Source organism: Pelophylax lessonae (assembly GCF_965119305.1).
Source record: "Pelophylax lessonae genome assembly, chromosome: 3".
Taxonomy (NCBI): domain Eukaryota; kingdom Metazoa; phylum Chordata; class Amphibia; order Anura; family Ranidae; genus Pelophylax; species Pelophylax lessonae.
In genome coordinates, this window is record NC_138770.1 from 636,733,225 (window position 1) to 636,752,731 (window position 19,507).

General features: G+C 41.9%; 1 protein-coding gene across 1 annotated transcript in view; it reads left to right on the forward strand.

Annotated features, from left to right (window-relative positions):
• Nucleotides 1-1,564: 1,564 nt before the first annotated feature.
• PLEKHH2 (pleckstrin homology, MyTH4 and FERM domain containing H2) overlaps nucleotides 1,565-19,507 on the forward strand; it is a 263,489-nt gene continuing 245,546 nt past the window's right edge. The window contains exon 1 of the mRNA XM_082249839.1: nucleotides 1,565-1,765. The gene's annotated coding sequence lies outside the window, so the exon portion shown is untranslated. The remainder of the gene's footprint in view (nucleotides 1,766-19,507) is intronic.

Sequence of the window (19,507 nt, forward strand, 5' to 3'; positions counted from 1 at the left end):
AGCCTTCAAAATGAGGCCGTTTGATTTTTGAGGTTCCACTCCCATAGACTTCAATGGGGTTTGTTTATTCGAGCAAACTTTTCCTCTGTTCGTGGTGTTCTGGTGCGAACCGAACCGGGGGGTGTTCGGCTCATCACTATTGCCAAGTCAATGCCATGCTGATAGACTCATACCCAAAAATAATGAGTGCTGTAATAAAATCAAAAGGTGCTTCAACAAAGTATTCGTTTAAGGGTGTGCACACTTATGCAACCATATTATTTAATTTTTTTATTTTTTATTTTTACTTCCCTTCACCTAAAAGATTTTAGTTTGTTGTTCAACTGAGTTTTACAGTTTATAGGTCACATTAAAGGTGGAAAAAGTTCTGAAATTTGATTTTTGTTTCATTTTTTTTACATCACAGAAATTGGAAACTTTTTGTATCCACTTTATATATATATAAAGTTCTTTGTATTTGTACTAAAAACACAACAGAAATAAAGAACCAATTTTCTTAGTAAGCCTCTTAATTATATATATATATATATATATATATATATATATATATATATATATATATATATATATATATATATATATATATATATATATATATACATATATATATATATATATATATAGATAGAAATTAAGAGGCTTACTAAGAAACTTGGTTCTTTATTTCTGTTGTGTTTTTAGTAAAAATAATAAAGAACTATGACCACTGATAAACAGTATCAATATGCTTGAGGTGACTGTAGCTGTATTATTGCACTTGTAACAGAAAGTATTATATGTTAGTGCAAATAAAAAAGTATCATGGACAGCAGTCAATTAAACGTCCGTATGATAATCTGACAGCAGGTGGCGCCGTTGCACGAGGGAAATGATACCTGCACAGAACTTTTCAAACTTTCTGTTACTTTGTGTAGTGCAGTGTGTGCCTCTCTCTCTCCCTCCCTGTATGAAGAAGTACAGGAACACGTCTCTAATTAGGGGAATCCCGTCTCCAATGCAAACAGAGCTTTTTCCATCAATACAAATCCTGGAGGGCTCTGTCAGTTAATATTCCACTTTGAGCCAGTTTTTCCTCCTCTGCTGACGTCCCCCATCACTGAGCACTCAGCTCCCCCCATGCTGCCAGCACTGAGAGCCAGCCAGGGCCGGGCTGTACATGTGAATCACCGAGCTGCCTCCATCCCCTGCCTGTCCCTGACACCCTCTGTCTGCTCCTGACACCCCCTTCCTGCCCCTGACACCCTCCTCCTGCCCATGACACCCTCTGTCTGCCCCTGACACCCTCTGCCTGCCCCTGACACCCTCTGCCTGCTCCTGATACCCTCTGTCTGCCCCTGACACCCTCCTCCTGCCCCTGACACCCTCTGTCTGCCCCTGACACCCTCTGCCTGCTCCTGATACCCTCTGTCTGCCCCTGACACCCTCTGCCTGCCCCTGACACCCTCCTCCTGCCCCTGACACCCTCTGTCTGCCCCTGACACCCTCTGCCTGCTCCTGATACCCTCTGTCTGCCCCTGACACCCTCTGCCTGCCCCTGACACCCTCCTCCTGCCCCTGACACCCTCTGTCTGCCCCTGACACCCTCTGCCTGCTCCTGATACCCTCTGTCTGCCCCTGACACCCTCTGCCTGCCCCTGACACCCCCTGCCTGCCCCTGACACCTTCTGCCTGCTCCTGCCCCTGTCTGGATGGGACATTGCTGGACACAGTGAGGACTCTGCTAGGGATCTACAGCCAGAAGTCCCGGAGTCTGCTCCTAGTCCAGGTACTGTCATGGCATTCATGCAGGCTGCAGCCAACTCTTTGTAGTTGGAATCAAGCTTTGGCAACCTGTGGGTCCCCAGCTGTGGTAGGACTAAAAGTCCCAGCATTGCCTGTGAGCTTCTGCATAGCTGGGACTTGTAATCCTCCACTACATCACAGCTGAGAGCCACAGTCTGCCCCCTTATCCAACCCAAGGATTGTTACCAGAAATATTCATTGTAATTCTAGGGGATGTTGTAATATACGAAAATTAATTTCACAATGTTACATGGTATATAATTAATATGTAATATAAGTCTAGTGTATATTTATTTCTCTCTTTATATATATTTACTATGTATATTTGTCATATATCTAACATGTAGTTATTACTTTTTACTTACTATATATACTTTCATATGATATATTTACTATTTTTATAATTTCTTTTACTATTTTATTTAAATATTACTTACTATATATACTTCTTATTATCCATTTACTATATACAATATGCATTTGTTGTTAAAATAATTATATATATATATATATATATATATATATATGTATATGTGTGTGTGTGTGTGATTATATATATTTTTTATATATATATATATATATATATATATATATATATATATATATATATATATATATATATACAGTATATATATATATATATATATATATATATAATGTGTATACTTTGTATATTATATTTAGCATATATAGATCCTATTATATATTTACAATATATATTTATAATTAAATATTTGCTTTATATACAGTATATATACTTCCTATGTTATATATACTAGTTATATCATTTGTTTTTAATATTTTTTTAAATGTTACTTACTATATATATATATTTATATATATATATATTACTTATTATACATTTACTATATACAATATACATTTGTTGTTGAAATAATTATATATATTTAATATATATATATATATAATATATATTTAATATAATATATATATATATAATATATACTGTGTATAGTGTATACTGTATATATTATATTTAGCATATATAGTTCCTATTATATGTTTACAATATATATTTGTTATTAAATCATTGCTTTATATACAGTATATATCATTGCTTTATATACAACTACTGTATACTAAATAACATAAATATAAAATAGCAAATGTGTATATATATATATATGTATCCCCCCATATTAATAGCAGTGTGTATGCAGCCATAAGCCTTCCACCAAGCTCATGGAACCTTTTGGCTTTTCATTGTTAGTACCAACATGTGCAACAAATTCAGGTTCCTATTTGTGAGACTATTACTGTAAGGGCTTTTCCACACTAATTGTAACATGTCCACTGGTGTGCTCCTTGGCATACACCGTGCCGATGTGCTGATTATAACGCAGCACGCTGTTCACCTTTTTTTTTTTTTTTTTTTTGGAATGTCACAAATTACATAAAATTCATATTTTTGAATGAAATGTTGCGATGAGGTGTTGTGCGCTGTGAAACTGCAGTAAAAAGTAGCACACGTCTTACACGGATGGAAACCATATTTTCCATCCGTCCAGCGGATCGGATCGGATCAGATGAGAACGGACAGATGGTCCGTTCCCATCTGATTTCCCCATAGAGAACAGCGGGGACCTGGCAGCTCTGTCGGAGCTGCCATCCGCCTGCTCAGCGGGGAATCGGCGGATCGATCCCCCGCTGAGATAAACGGAGTCCGCCAACGGACCGGAATGTGTGAAAGGGGCCTTAGTTCCTCCAGAACTAATATTTGATATATTTCCATTGCATCTACAAGGGGCCAGAGGCCATACAACTTAAAATTTGTGCATATTTGCAACCATTCCACCCCCCCCCCCCCATCCCCTAGGAACCACAGGTGCTGCGCCCAGCCACGCATAGAAATCAATGGCTGTACAAGAGTTTTCATTAATACTGGTGTAAACACATGCATGCAGAAAATGTACACCCCTGGCAGTATCCAGGGTCATACGTCCATATGCATGTCTGTGTTTTCTCAGATAGCACCGTAGGCATGCACAGGGGGTGTGCCAGATGTGCCTAGGCACACCCTAATCACCCCGTGCGGTGCAGATTCCTCCTGCTGATATTTCACCAAAGCCCCCCAACTGGGCTCCTAAAAAAACTGTAATAAATAATAAAATAATAATATTATTAAAAATAACTACTGACACCAATCTGTCTTACTGACACATCCATTGCTGTATTGACACCTTCCACTCGCCTACTAACACTGTCCATGTTTAAATACGTCTAAAAATGTTTTTTACATTTTCTAAAAACATACAATGGCCACATGTTAAAAAACAAAATGACCAATCTATAATAGCTGTCCATCAAATAGATTTAATGCGGAGTTCCACCCAAAAGTGGAACTTCTGCTCTTTTGCTTCCTCCCCCCCTCCGGTGCCACATTTGGCACTTTTCAGGGGGGAGGGGGGATTGGATACCTGTTTTTGACAGGTACTCTTCCCCACTTCCGGGAGAGGGCGCCGCGACCGTCTGTCCCAGAAGTTCAGCCCCCTCCTCCTTCCCCCACTGCCGAGCCAGTAGAAATGCACACTTCACGCATGAGCAGTAGGGACCCAGCCGTGAAGCCGCACAGCTTCACTGCCGGGTTCCCTTTTCGGAAATGGCGGCGGCAGCACCCGACAGCCAATGGAAACATCAGCTGCGGTGCCGACATCGCTGGACTCCAGCACAGGTAAGTGTCCTAATATTAAAAGTCAGCAGCTACAGTATGTGTAGCTGCTGACTTTTAATTTTTGGAGGGGAAGGCGGAAATCCGCTTTAATGCGATAAGGAGTCGCAGTGTAGCAATCCCAACATGTTTCACCATTGGCTTTGTTTCTTCAGGGGATATACTTAGCTACATCAGAACAGAAGCACTATATTTGAAATATAGATATGAGGTCCAGCTTATATATTGCAGCAACGAGCAAAAAAAGGGGGAACACAGAAGTATCCCAAAATCAGGGCCCACAGGTAGGGGCTGGTATAGCAGTCAACTGCAGGAGGGATAAATGAAGCTCAAAGGAGTACACTGAAGTTTTATTCAAGAATCCTGCAACATCAAGCTTCCCAGCATCATGGTTTTACCCACTATGCACCAGAAATCCACCCACAGCAATACATCAAGCATAACTGACTACAATTGTTTAGTCATGGTGGGCGTTTAATGTCCTATTAAAAGCAGTGCCACGATCAGCGTCCCGCGGCTGGCACTCTGATCGTGGCAGTGCTTTCACAAAACCCGCTGGCCGTGGGTTTTGTGGGCCCACACTTCGCTATTGCCAAACTTCTCCTTATGATTGAGCATTTCAGCTCCTGTTGCGCTGTTGCCATTGCTGCATCCTGCTGGGTCTTGCTGGGCTCCACGTTTGTGACATCTGCATGCGCTCTGCTGGCCACTGCTCCCCTCCATTGTATGGGTTGGACAAATCTATATGTTTATTTTATGACACACTGGCTAATTTGTTGACTTTTCATCATAAATGCTGTCTTTAACTATACTATACATACATCCCTGAAGAAGGAATTAGTATCCAGAAACGCGTCGGGTGTACAGTCATGTTCTATCATGATTAAAACTGTTCTCATGCAATATATGCATTTGTCTGTCTATATAGTGACAGTATATGATGGAGTCTTTTTAGGGCTAGCCACCCTTATTTGTATGTTTACTACGCATGTTCTCACTCTTTCTGTGATTCTTTTGTGTTTTTTGTAATTAATAAATTGAATACCAATTTTACTTTTTTTGCACCTTTTTCAAAAAAACGTTTTTTGAGTTATTATTACCAACCATTAGGATAAAGACCGTTAAATTCCCACTCGGGGGTTCCTCTCCCTTTTGCTATTATAGATTGGTCCTTTTGTTTTTCAACATGTGGTCATTGTATGTTTTTTAGAAAATATAATTAAAATGTGTGAATTTTATTCAATGTGTTGACTACATTTATTGGCACCTTAAAAGTCCCAAGCTGTCATTTGCCTTTGAGAGCGTCCCTTTTTGTCCTGTGTCCTATGTGCCTGGGATGCGGTGCCCTTAAGATTTTCCACAACCAATCCATTCTTGTTCCTGTTTTTTACATTTATTTATAAGAGAGACAGAGAGTTTGTGTGTGTGTGTGTGTGTGTTATATTGTTATGTATACAGTAAACATATATAGACACACACACGAGCTTTGGGGTGCACACCCCTAATGTAATAAGCTGCGCACACCTATGGATAGCACCATATACTCACAGCCTGCCATTGACAGGGGCTGGATGCTGCACCTGTGCCTCCTGCACCAAAATGCCAGGAGGGATGCACAGCAGATAGATGTCCCTGTGTGCAAGGAGCCTAAAGCCTCGTACACACAATCAGGTTATCGGACGATCTTTCGTCCGTTTTTTGTTGCATGTTAGTCTCATATGGAAAGTGAAGCGGGAACTTTCATACGGAAATTCTCGTAAGACAGAATTCATCTTCAGAAATGATGTCATGTGTTGAATTGTTTTGTATGTGCTCTTTCGTTTCTTAGCATGCCTAGTCTTGCTCTTATGATTTTTTTCAGACGAAAACTGTACTAATGAGACGAAAATCAGACGTTGTGTTCACTTATGATAAAAATGTTATAGCCTGCACATCCAGTTTTTGTCATCTGAAAATTCGTAAACGGCTGTCGAAAGCACTATACTTAAGGCCCGTACACACGATAAGAAAATCGGAAGGGAAATTTCGTCCGATGAGCGAGCTGCCGATTTTCGGATTGTTAGTATGGTGCTTTCGACAGCCGATTACGGATTTTCGGACAACAAAAACTGGATATGCAGGCTATAAAATTTTTATCGTACGTCAACACAACGTCCGATCTTTGTTTAACCACTTGCCGACTGCCTAACGCCGATCTACGTCGGCAGTCAGCCCCTCACAGGCAAAGTGACATAGGGCTACGTCACTAGCTTGTGAGGGTCTAGGGAGCGAGCGCGCGCCCCCGGAGGCGCGCTCCCGCGTGGTCACGGACCCCCCCGCGCGTGTGACCGGCGGACCCGATGTCCGCCGGTCACTCGGCGTTCGGCGGGGGAGAGGGAGAATGTCAGGCAGCTTGTGTAAACAAGCCACCTGTCATTCTCCTTGCTGTTAAGATACTGATCACTCGGATCTAGTATGTAGATCCGTTGATCAGTGTCCATACAGCTCAAGCCCCAGCCAATCACAGTAGAAAGCACGCCCCTAGGGATACACACAGCCCCTCCCTCCCAAATAAAGTTAACCCCTTCACTACCAGTGTATTTTTACAGTAACAGTGCATATGTATAGCACTGATTACTGTAGAAATGTCACTGGTAACCCCAAAAGTGTCAAAAATGTCAGTCAAGGGTCCGATCTGTCCGCCCCAATGTCGCAGTACCGCAAAAAAAATCGCAGATCGCCGCCATTACACGTTAAAAAAAAAAACAACAAAAATGACAGAAATCTTTCCCTTTGTTAGTAAACGCGATAACTTTTGCGCAAACCAATCAAAATACGCTTTTTGCGATTTTTTTTACCAAACATAGGTAGCATAAAACAAATTGGCCGAAAAAGTAAAAAAATTTTGATTTTTAAATTTTTTTTTGGGGAATTTCATATAAAAAAATGTGAAAAATATTGCTATTTTTGCAAAATTGACGCTCTTTTTTTGTTTATAGCGCGTGATCAAAAAATCGCACAGGTGATCAAATACCACCAAAAGAAAGCTCTGTTAGTGGGAAAAAAAGGACGCCAAATTCGTTTAGGTACAGCGTCGCACGACCGCGCAATTGTCCGTTAAAGTCACGCAGTGCCGAATCGCAAAATACCCCCTGGTCGGAATGGGGGTAAAATCTTCCGGGGCTTAAGTGGTTAATCAGTACAGTTTTCGACTGAAAAAATCTTGAGAGCAAGACTAGGCATGCTCAGTGACGAAAGAACACATACAAAACAATTTGTACGGGAAAATTCAAATGAAAATAACCTCTTCACTTTCGACACGAGACTAGCATGCAACAAAAAACGGACGACACATTGTTCAATAATCTGATCGTGTGTATGGGGCTTTACAATCCGAAAATCAGCAGATCGTTCATCAGACGAAATTTTACTTCCGATTTTCGTATCGTGTGTACCGGCCTTTAGAGGCATATAATAATATAATATAAAGCAGTGACATGTGACATGCACCACGCACTATGAAACAAACATTCCATACAGGTGAATCAACCACTGTCATTTAAAACACAGGCACTAGGAAGATTCGCCTGCAGTGAATGTTTGTAAACACTCATGCTTCTTTGCATCTGCGTTTACCTGGGCATGCGTGTCCCACATATTTTTCGTAATGCAACATTTTAGATTATTACAAATCGAATGAGATTTACTAAAAACCAATCAACCGTTAATTCAAGCTTGTCATTTGTTTCCAAGTTCCAGTGATGTCCGAGTGAAATCATTAACTTTCCTGTGGTTAAACATTTGCTAGAGATCGCCACCTTGATAAAAAAAGGAATGAAAAAAAAAATTGTAAATCAAATATTTTTCTTTTTTTGTATACATAGCTAAAAACAGAGATCCACTATTGTTCTGTGCTAGTAGATCTGTACGTTGGATAAAAAAGAGTGTAGCTAGGAGAAGTGGGGGTTAAGGATTCAGCATAGGATGCAAACTAGTAATATTATTGGAAGTTTAAATAAAAAGAACAATTAAAGTGGTTGTAAACCTCAGACATAAAATATGAACAAAGCATATCCCTCTATAATAGTGTGTCTCAGTTAAGAGCACTAAATGTCATTTCTGTCTGCTGCTTCATTCCTCTGGTATCAGCATATATTACTTCTCACCAATTCTCCTGACACCAAGAGAAAAATGGTGACGGGGAGGGAGCTCCAGCTGATTGACAGCCTAAGCTCTGTTCCTGTGTGGAGGGGGGGGGGGGTGTATTCCTTCCCTCGAATCAGATGTCAGAGCTCTCTTCACTGAGTTTGGCAGAGTGTAACTTCAGCTCCCCGCCCCCTTTTTTTGAACTCTCAGATGAGCTTTAACCACTTCAGGACCGGAAGATTTTCCCCCTAATGGCCATTTTTTGTGATTAACCACTGCGTTACTTTAACTGACAATTGCGCAGTTGTGTGACGCTTTACCTGAATAAAATTGATGTCCTTTTTTCCCACAAATAGAGCTTTCTTTTGGTGGTATTTGATCACCTGTGCAATTTTTATTTTTTGCGCTATAAACAATAAAAGACCGACAATTCTAAAAATGAAAATAATTTTTTTTTACTTTCTACTATATAACATTTCCAATAATAAAAAAAAAAAATTAAAAATCAAATGTTTTCATCATTTTAGGGCAATTTCTATTCTACCACATATTTTTGGTAAAAAAAATCCCAATAAGTGTATATTGATTGGTTTGCGCAAAAGTTATTGCGTCTACAAACTAAGAGAGGGGGCTGTACAAGTGTGCAAGACTGAAGGGAAGGCTGGAGGTCAGCTTTAACTTTTACCACTTGCCGACCAGTACTTATACTGTGGCAGGTCTGCTCTGTCCCGCGAAACGACGTACCTGTACGTCGTTTCGCGGGACAGCTAGTGGGGGCATGCACACGCTGCCGGAGATGTGCGCGCACACACGGATTTGCCACAGGGGGAGCCAATCAGCTGGTCCTGCGGGCACAATGTCCACCGGGCACCCGCAATTGCTCCCTGTGGAGACAGAACGGCATCGACAGACCGCTGTTCTATCAGTAATAAACACAGGGATCCTGTGTTCCTCCTATTTAGGAACACAGGTCTCTGTGTTCATCCAGCAAGCCCACCCCCCACACAGTTAGAAAGCATCCCCTTGGGACACCTTTAACCCTTTGATTCCCCTTGATGTTACCCCTTCCCTGCCAGTGTCATTAGTACAGTAACAGTGCATTTTTTTTAGCACTGATTACTGTAATGTCACTGGTCCCCCCAAAAGTGTCAAACATGTCAGTTTGATGTTGAATCTGTTCGCCGCAATGTCGCAGCCCCTCTAAAAATCGCTGATTACCGCCATTACTAGTAAAAAAAATAAATAAATACAATGACATAAATCTTTCTCCTACTTTGTAGACGCGATAACTTTGGCGCAAACCAGTCAATATACACTTATTGGGATTTTTTTGACCAAAAATATGTCGCAGAATACATATTTGATTTTTAAAATTTTTTTATTGGGAATGTTTTATAGCAGAAAGTAAAAAATATTGTTTTTTTTTCAGAATTGTCGCTCTTTTTTTTGTTTATAGCGCAAAAATTAAAAATCGCAGAGGTGATCAAATACCACCAAAAGAAAGCTCTATTTGTGGGGAAAAAAAGGACGTCAATTTTATTTGGGTAAAGCGTCGCACGACCACGCAATTGTCATTGTGCCGAATCGCAAAAAATGGCCTGGTCATTAAGGGGGCAAATCCTTTCGGTCCAGAAGTGGTAAAGGAATAATTTGACTCATTTTTAATTAGAACTGAAATTATACATGAAATTGTATGTGACAACATGGGGGGGGGGGCTTCTCCATAACCATATCTGGAAACTTTTGAAAGGATCTAAGAATAGGGATGAGACAATGGGCCGACTAGGGGTTAAAATGGGTGTAAACTCCCATGTTTAATGTTTACCTATGGGCATAGCTCCCAACAGTCCCTCAGTCCCTGATTTTGAGGGACTGTCCTTGATTTGGAACAAAGTCCCTCTGTTCCTCTTTCCTCCTCATTTGTCCCTCATTTTGGTCTGATCTATAGAGTTTCATCTTTCAAAAATTGTTTCCCGGTGCTAAACCTTTCATCCATTTTCTAAATTGCTGCATTTGTAGATTTCAAGTCAGTATAAAGGAATTGTGGTGCTAAAAAAAAAAAATCACAAAAAAAAATCACTTGTGGATTTAACCAATTTTTTTTTTTGTATAATTTTATAATTCTCTTTTAAGTGGGCGTGGCAGGGGATGTGTCCTATGCCCACATTCTTTTGCTAAATGGTGTCCCTCTTTCCCTTCTCAAAAAGTTGGCAGGTATGCTATAGATAAGTCTTACAATAAGGCTTACATATACGTAGGTATTGTAAATATCTCCTAAACATGCACTGTTTTCGAGATATTTACTTTAGATGCAGCCAGTGACGTCACCAGTGCATGAGCTCTGAAGAAATGGCATACTTGTGCTTTTCTTTCAGAGCCATGCCATAAACAGTGACTCCTGCACACATGCGTGGGAATTACATCATCGCTGGCTAGGCCAATCAGATAGTCGAAGCTCGCAAACCCGGAAAGAAGGTGAAGAGCCTTCATATTCAGATTTCAGATAAACGATATGCACTGCATACTAGCACATTATGACCTAAACTGCCCCGGGCCCAATTTTTTTTTGGATGTGGTTTACTTCTGCTTTAAAGCCGATAGCAGTGTTCATAGTGCACTACTCTGAAACGTATTTAATGGTTTAGAAATTAACCAAAATAACCAGTTGGATTATAGTCGGGGTGTGGTCTCAATGACTACAATAGGCAAGTTTGACAGGTGGTACCACCTGTCAATCTTGGCATGCCAAGGTAAAATTGCCGCACGATACTTCATGCCAATGTGTACTCATCCACCAAGTTTTTTTGGAGGTGGGTAGTCAAGGAGTGGTAAAAATACTCCAAAATTTAGATTTTCCTCTCAGGTTTGATGACAATGGTCACCAGGACAAATAGAAAAGGTGAATCTCTCTGAGAGGGGCTGTAACCCCTCCCTACACTGTTCAAAACTAAAAGGTTTTGGCTTTAAATACACTTTTAAACCCTGTACATGAAGTTCGAAAGATGTAAGCCACACTCCTGCATTAGTTCTTCTTGCCAAAACGACTGCATAAATAGTATGTCCACCCAAAAATCACACCTGCTTGACGAGTTTTACCACTCCTGGCTTGTTCATGTCCTTGACAAGTTTCACCACTCCTGGCTGATGATAGCCACAATCCTTTTTTAGTTCTTCTTTCCATAGTTATTAAACTGTCAGCAAAATAACTGCATAAATTGTATCTCCACTCCAAAAAAAAAAAACACACATCCTTGACACATTTCACCACTCCCAAGCCAGGAGTGGTGAAACGCATCAAGGACCTGAACAAGCCAGGAGTGGTGAAACGTATCAAGGAAGTGTGGTTTTTGGGTGGAGATACTATGTATGCAGTTTAACAAACATAGCAAGAAGAACTAAGACAGGAGTGTGGGTTCCTTCTCCTCAGAAGGGTCTCAGAGCCAAAGGGTCTCTAGAGGCTTTAGTGGTGTCAGGGCTGAGAGCCTGGGTAGTCTTTACTTGGAGCTGATTGCAGAACTTCACCACACAGGATCTGGTCTGAAGAGGTGCCGCCTCACTCACTGGGCCTTGTCCAGAGGAAGCTGGAAGGTCACAGCTGTCCTAAACTGACCATAAACTAGTCCCTGAGACTGTGCAGTGTTATGGAAACTGCACTCGATACCAACAGTTGTGCATCAGTGCAAGGTAACCAGGTGCCAAAAAAGACTTTGCCCATGGTCTTTAGCTGTGAGGCCTTAGACCAGAGGTCTCCAATCTTACCAAACAAAAGTCCAGTTTACTGTCTTTCAGGCTTTAGGAGGGCTGAACTGGGACCAGTGGGATTAGAAAATGTTATGGGGTAAACAATGCCCCACCATTGGTTGTAGTGTGAGAAATGGTGCCCCATTGTTGGTATTAGTGGGAGAAATAGTCCCCCATTGTTGGTATCAGTGGGAGAAATAGTGCCCCATTGTTGGTATCAGTGGAAGAATTGGTGCCTCTTTGTTGGTGTCAGTGCGAGAAATGGTGCCCCATTGTTGGTATCAGTGGGAGAAATAGTCCCCCATTGTTGGTATCAGTGGGAGAAATAGTGCCCCATTGTTGGTATCAGTGGAAGAATTGGTGTCCCTTTGTTGGTGTCAGTGCGAGAAATTGTCCCCCATTTGTATCAGTGGGAGAAATAGTGCCCCATTGTTGGTATCAGTGGAAGAATTGGTGCCTCTTTGTTGGTGTCAGTGCGAGAAATGGTGCCCCATTGTTGGTATCAGTGGGAGAAATAGTCCCCCATTGTTGGTATCAGTGGGAGAAATAGTGCCCCATTGTTGGTATCAGTGGAAGAATTGGTGTCCCTTTGTTGGTGTCAGTGCGAGAAATTGTCCCCCATTGTTGGTATCAGTGGGAGAAATAGTGCCCCATTGTTGGTATCAGTGGGAGAAATGGTGCCCAATTGTTAGTATTAGTGGGAGAAATGGTGCCCTATTGTTGGTATCAGTAGGAGAAATTGTGCCCCAATGTTGGTGTCAGTTGGGGAAATGGTGCCCCATTGTTGGTGTCAGTGGGAGAAATGGTGTCCCATGGTTAGTATCAGTTAGAGAATTTGTGCTCCATTGTTGGTGTGAGTTGAAGGAATAGTGCCCTGAGAGCTTGATAAAGGCTGGCAAAGGGTTACTTGCAGTCCCTGGGCCGCAGTTTGGAGACCTCTGCCTTAGACTGTTCAAGTGCCACTATTACCCAAGGAGAAGAGCGCCCTCTACACATTAAGTGCCAAACATTTTGGAGTATACCATGCCTTAATACCCTCTCCTGGTTACATTTCTATCAGCAGGTTAGAAAGATGAAAACCACACTCCTGTATTGGTTCTTCTTGCCCAAATTACTGCATACATAGTATTTCCACCCAAACACCATGCTTGCTTGACGCATTTCACCACTCCTGGCTTGTTCATGTCCTTGATGCGTTTCACCACTCCTGGCTTGTTCATGTCCTTGATGCGTTTCACCACTTCAGGCTTGTTCATGTCCTTGACGTGTTTCACCACTCCTGGCTTTGGAATAGTTAAATGTGTCAAGGAAGTGTAGTTTTTTTTTTGGGGTGGAAATACTATGTATGCAGTTATTTTGTTGAAAGTTAAAAAATATGGCAAGAACTAAGACAGGAGTGTGGCTATCTTTTTTTTTATATTCATTGATGGTGATCGGAGACAGGCTGCAGAGGGAGGAGCGGGTCGTGTGGGATGCTGTGGATCTTGGCATGTCTTCACTGTGCATGAGGTCGCCAATGATTTTTCAAATTATATTTTTTAAATCAGAATTGCTATGTTTCCGGAAAATACAGATTGCAGAGGGAGTATGGAAAAAATATGCAATATGGCAAAAATTTGGTAAAAACAGCCATTGCTTTTTTTTTTTTCCCCAAGGTGTTATTTCAGACTCTGTGCCCAAATAAACAGAAATCCTTAGTTACTTCTGTCTGAAGGTTTTGATTATTCAGAAACAAACGATTGTAACCACTTGCTTACGCCCAGCTTATAATTTGTCCAGTCGGTTTGAATGCACACCCATGGAAATGACTCTCGTTTGTATGGCTGGAAGTTGTATGTTCTGAATACGTTAATGGAAAAAGAAAATCCCACCAAAACCTTGCAGATGTTCCTTACTTACATAAAGTTGTTTGCTAAAGACCTTTTGGTACAGAGGGAACTGTGACTAATTGAATGGCAGCTGTTTTCTCACTCGGGGTTCATTGACTCCTCTGCTCTAATTCACCATGACTCTACACTTCAAGCACCCACCAGAATCATGCGTTTTTCCAGCACCTGGCAACTGCATTGATCCACCACGCCATCCCATGTAAATGAATAACCCTTAATGTTTTCCAGCCTAGAAAGCAGCAAATTAAACAATGATTTTTTTTTTTTTTTTTTTGCATTTATTTTATTGCCAAAACCAGAGGGAGCGTTGTTTGTTTTGAAGAATGTGACCCATGTTGGCTGTGGTGAACTGTGCTCCGTTTCCATATGTACATGCGTGTTGATATTGGAATTCGCAAATGTTTTTCTTAAGAGTAACGTAAGCGTTCTCAGTATGAAAAAGAGTGCAGATGAACAAATTTTAGGGATGGCCTCCAAGTCCCAGCATGACTTGGCAGTCAGCTGGCTGGATTCCAGTGAGCTTTCTTTATCTGAAATGAGAATCGTCCATGTTATACCTTAGCTACCAATCACATTCAGGCTTTCTGTTGAAAATGACAGTTGAGGAAAAAAAAGCATCAGGTTGTTGTGTGCTAAGGATGAGCTTAGGAGGTTAGTTGTCGTATGATAGCAGGCTGTTGGCTCAATCAGCCGGTGGCAGTAGAATTCCCCACCTTGCACCCTCATGTTACATTGGGGTGGGATGCTGGTGACAATATTGTCCTAATACAGCTCCATGGCCATAATTGTGCTATAATAATAGTGAAATACAATCAGCGCAATGAAAAACTCAATATTGTGTTCTAAAAAAATTCACAAATAACAGTGTATGGGCCTTACAGACAAGGCAAAATTGCTGCTAACACCACCTACTGGTGATTTCACTTGACCCACCACATACAACACTGGATACATAAAATAAGTGCAGTGCAATTAAATCCTAAAACCCTAAATAAATACATTTTTCACTCTTTGTGTAATTAAGAGCCCATTCAGACAGGGGCGACACGACTTGCTGGGGCGACCTGTGAAGTCGCGGTGCACAGCATGCACCGCGACCTCGGCGCGACTTGCACGGACTTCATATAATTGAAGTCAATGCAAGTCGCCTCCAGGTCGCCCCAAAGTAGTACAGGACTCTTTTTCTAAGTCGGAACAACTTGTGTCGCTCCTATTAGAATGGGTCCTGTGCTAATCAATGGCAGGCGACCGACCGCGACTTGTCAGGCGACCAAGTCGCCTGACAAGTCGCGCTAGTGTGAATGGACCCTAAATATCCATCACATATCTCAGAACAACAGTCCTATCAAGTGATCCACACCGCTGTGTACTAAATAAGTGGTAATTCATATATCTTCTCAATGTGTTTTGTGAACCTCCACCTATAGGTGAAAAACCTTTTCACCTTCAGAATCAGACCCTACTACAGAGTCTCATTCGCCTCTGATCTATTCCTCCTGTGGAGTATTCAGCAACACTCCTCCTGGCTCGGAATGCACTTTTAACCTCTCCCTATTCCATCCTGAGTCACCAGCATGACCGCATTGCAGAAAATATAAAAGGGAGAACCATAGTGCTCTCTCTATTTTTATACTTTTATTTACAATTTGCAAGAGGATTAAAAACACTAAAAATGTATAAAAAGCAAGCATTAGATACTCTCGGCTCACCACTAGAACTTGGATGGCCGCTTGTGTGACGTCACTAACCTATTGAAGAAGCCCAATCACAGGGCGTAACGCGTATGGGTGGGAGGAACCGAGCCTGTGACTTCACACAAGCAGCCACCTGAGTTCTAGTGGTGAGCTGAGAGTATCTAATGCCTGCTTTTTATACATTTTTGTAAGTTTTTAATCCCCTTGCACATTGTAAATAAAAGTTTGAAAATAGAGAGCACTATGGTTCTCCTTTTCGTATTTTCTGCCATGCGGTCATGCTGGTGACTAAGGATGAAATGAGGGTAGGCGAAAAGTGCATTCCGAGCCAGGAGGAGGAGGAGTGTTGCTGAATCCTCCACAGGAGGAATAGATCAGAGGCGAATGAGACTCTGTAGTAGGGTCTGATTCTGGAGGTGAGCAGGTTCTTCACCTATACTGTAGGTGAGGTTCACAGGACACATTACAAGATATATGAATTGTCACTCATTTAGTACACAGCAGTGTAGATCACTTGATGGGACTGTTGTTCTGTGATATGTAATAGATATGTGATGGATATTTAATTACACAAACTTTATTTTTGTTATTATCTATGGAGAGTTATTAGCACTTGAAGAGTGTATGTATTTATGTTTTTAGGATTTAATTGTGCTGCACTTATTTTATGTATCTAACATAATTGTGCAATGAAATGTCTAAATGTGGCTATGTGGGCATATTAGATTAATGATGTCACCAGCATCCCTGTCCTGCAGCCTCACGCAACAAAGTGGCAGGGATGCTGGTGATATCATTAACCAAATATGGCCACAAAGCCATATTTAATCAATGACCAAATGTGGACACATTAGGTCAATGATGTCACCAACATCCCTGCCCTGCAGCATCACAAACCAAGGGGCCAGGATGCTTGTGACATCATTGACCTGAATAGGGCCCCAGGACCATGATTGGTCAATTAAATGTCTAAATGTGGCTGTGTGGGCATATTAGGTCAGTGATGTCATCAGTACCCTGTTCTGCAGCCTCATGCAACAAAGGGGCTGGGATGCTGGTGACATCATTGTCCTACTATGGCCACAGGAGTATTGTGCATGTATTTTATGAATGCTTTTGTGAACTTCTGATGGGCCCCCAATACACATCAACACAGTAAACAATGCATCTGACCCTTTACTGCACCACAACCATACATGTGATTCAGGGTCAGTAGCGTAGATGCTTGGTTAGGTCCCATATGAATAGGAATGGGTAGATGTAACTTGCTATCCCTTTCTAGGTCATAACAGCTTCACTTTAAAAAGGCAGCAGCATATAGCTGGTCATTCTAAGTGTAACACCCTCTTGGTATAGGATGCTAGGCAAATTTCGTTTTTTTGGTTCCTTCTGTAATTGAGGGAGCAGTGATTCTTTGGCCTGGTCTGCTCGGGGTTTCACAGGCTTGGAGTTTAATTATTTCCCCCTGCCTCTGGAAGAAGCTTGCAGAACATAAGGCGGGAGTTTCAAATAACCAGCCATAATATTCATCAAGTTCCAGCCAATCCCTGGGAAACAGTGTCCAAAAGAGGGCTGGTGTGGTGATAAAAAGCCTGAAACACTGGAGAGTGGAGTTCCTTCTCTCCAGGGTTCCAGAGCCAGAGGGGCTGCTGTCCTCAGGCAGTTCATGGACTTTACAGCTGCTCTAGAGGCTCTAGTAGTGTAAAGGCTGAGGACCTGGATGAACTTTCCTTGGAGGCGTTTGCAGAACTTCACTACAAAGGATCTGGTCTTGAGAGGTGCTATCTCACTCACTGGACCATGTCCGGAGGGAGCTGGAAGGTGGCAGCTGTCCTGGGGACCTGTAAGTAAACCCCTTAAACTGATCCCTGTGACTATGTAGTGTTTTGGAAACTGCACTGGGTACCAGCAATTGTGCATCATTGCAAGGTACCCAGATGCCAAAAAATGCTTGCCCCATGGTCCAGCTGTGAGGCCTTAGACTGCTCAAGACCTACTATTACTCAAGGAGAAGAGCATCCTCTAAACATTAAGTGCTGTGGGTTTTGGAGTATCCCATGCCCTATACCCCTCTTCTGTTAAATTTCCTATCAGCAATACATTTTAAAAAGACATCCCCTAGACCAGTGGTCTCCAAAATGTGGCCTGGGGGCCAGATGCGGTCCTTTGCTTGCCTTTATCAGGTCCTTAGGAGACTACTCCTCCCACTGAAACCAATTATGAGGAACTATTGCTCCCACTAACACCAATGATGAGGCACTTACCTCCACTGACACCATCAATGGACCATTATTCTTTTCATTGGTACCATTTTCTACTCCTACGAGCCACAGTCCGACCCCCCCTAAGTTCTTAAGAGCAGTAAACTGGACCTTTGTTTAGAAAGTTTGGAGACCCCTAACCTAGACTGTATTATTGAAGCCGGTGTAAAAGGACTGGTGCTTGATGTTAAGGGGCGGTCTCTGTACTTTTGGGGAAGAACCAGTTAATACTAGCAACCCCTTTGGGGGTAGACCTACATACGTTAGCTTAATTCATCCTCGCAGTGTGTTTTTCCAATGGATTATTTTCCATGGAGTGATAACGTCTCAGTATACAGCAGTTCTCCATTCTCCTTTAACTTCAAAGTGAAAGAATCTATAAATATCTCATGACAGCCAACATCCAAATCCAGCTACTTGGTCACCCTCTTCTCTGATGTCAAATTAGATTAGTTCTGAGTCATCAGTGCCGGGTTCATAATTGTGAGAAATGCCACAAGAATGGGAGTTTGGCTGGGGAGGGTTTGAGGCTTATTTATCAGCTATTACTATGATGCGTGTTAACAAAATGTTCGAAAATTCCCCCTAGTCCTCTGCATTATAGGATCTACTGTGCTTATTTTTTTCTTTTGGTGTAAATGGAACTGCAACACCTGTAAGGCTGCTTTCACACACTCCTCTGCTTTTGATGCATATTTACCTTGCTAAAAACGCAAGAAGAATTTTTCTATAGGACTCCTCTGTGCAGCGGGTGCACTGTGTTTCCAAAAGTCCTGCAGCAAAGACGCGTGACTTTCAGGTCACACAAGTGTGAAAGGAGCCTTAAAGCGATTCTGTCACTTGGGTTAAATTATGTGGCAAAGCACCATCTGCAAATGAAGAGGCTTTGTACTTACCTGTATCTCTGTGATCTTCAGATATTCACTCTCTTGCAGAGCAACAGTTTCTTCAAACACACCTAGGGATATGTTGGATACCGGGTTCCCCCACTGTGTGCTGTGGATCCTTCCTCTGGCCACTACATCTCTACAGGACACCGTTTTTACACGGCTCAGTGGAAGGAACCACTGTACAAGGCAGGGGATGCAGGCATCCAACACTCCTGATTATTAAAGTGTGGAATGTGAAGATTCGATAAGGCCGTAGGTCTTGACCAGAGTAAGGAATCAGAAGAGTAGGTGAGTATAGAGCAGTGGTTGTCAACTTATGAGCTTAAGTATGGCCCCGACATTACCTAAAGGCCACACATAATATTCAATATATGTGATGCTTGAGAGGACTGTCAGAAATTACTGACCTAATAGAGGAAATGAGGGGTCAGAGAGT